Genomic DNA, 492 nt, shown 5'->3' on the forward strand with positions numbered 1-492 from the left:
GTGTATATATATATATATATATATATATATATATATATACACACACATATATGGATGTATAAACGTGTGTGTGTATGCCTGTATGTATGTATATATATACATATATACGGAGAGAGATAGAAACAGAGGCACACTGACAGACAGAGACAGAGAGAGAACAAAGTTATTTTATACCACAACTGAAAAATGCACTTTCAGATGATTTATTTGTAGAAGCTTAAATGCCTAAATGGTTTCACAGTGTGTGTGTATATATATATATATATATAGAGAGAGAGAGAGAGAGACGGACAGACAGACACACAGACAGTTTCATACATACATACATACATACATACATACATACATACATACATACATACATACATACATACATATAGATATAGATATATATCGTTGAAATTTACAAAAAAAACAAAAGACGAAGAAAGGTGCATGAACAAGCTGGTGCGTTAGTTTGACGCTCGGGTAAGTGAGAAAGTCTTTTACGTT

General features: G+C 31.3%; 1 protein-coding gene across 6 annotated transcripts in view; it reads left to right on the forward strand.

Moving 5' to 3' along the window:
- LOC106876426 (uncharacterized) overlaps positions 1-492 on the forward strand; it is a 1,308,965-nt gene that overhangs the window by 678,388 nt on the left and 630,085 nt on the right. The gene's annotated exons all lie outside the window — the stretch shown is intronic.

Source organism: Octopus bimaculoides, chromosome 5 (assembly GCF_001194135.2).
Source record: "Octopus bimaculoides isolate UCB-OBI-ISO-001 chromosome 5, ASM119413v2, whole genome shotgun sequence".
Taxonomy (NCBI): Eukaryota; Metazoa; Mollusca; class Cephalopoda; order Octopoda; family Octopodidae; genus Octopus; species Octopus bimaculoides.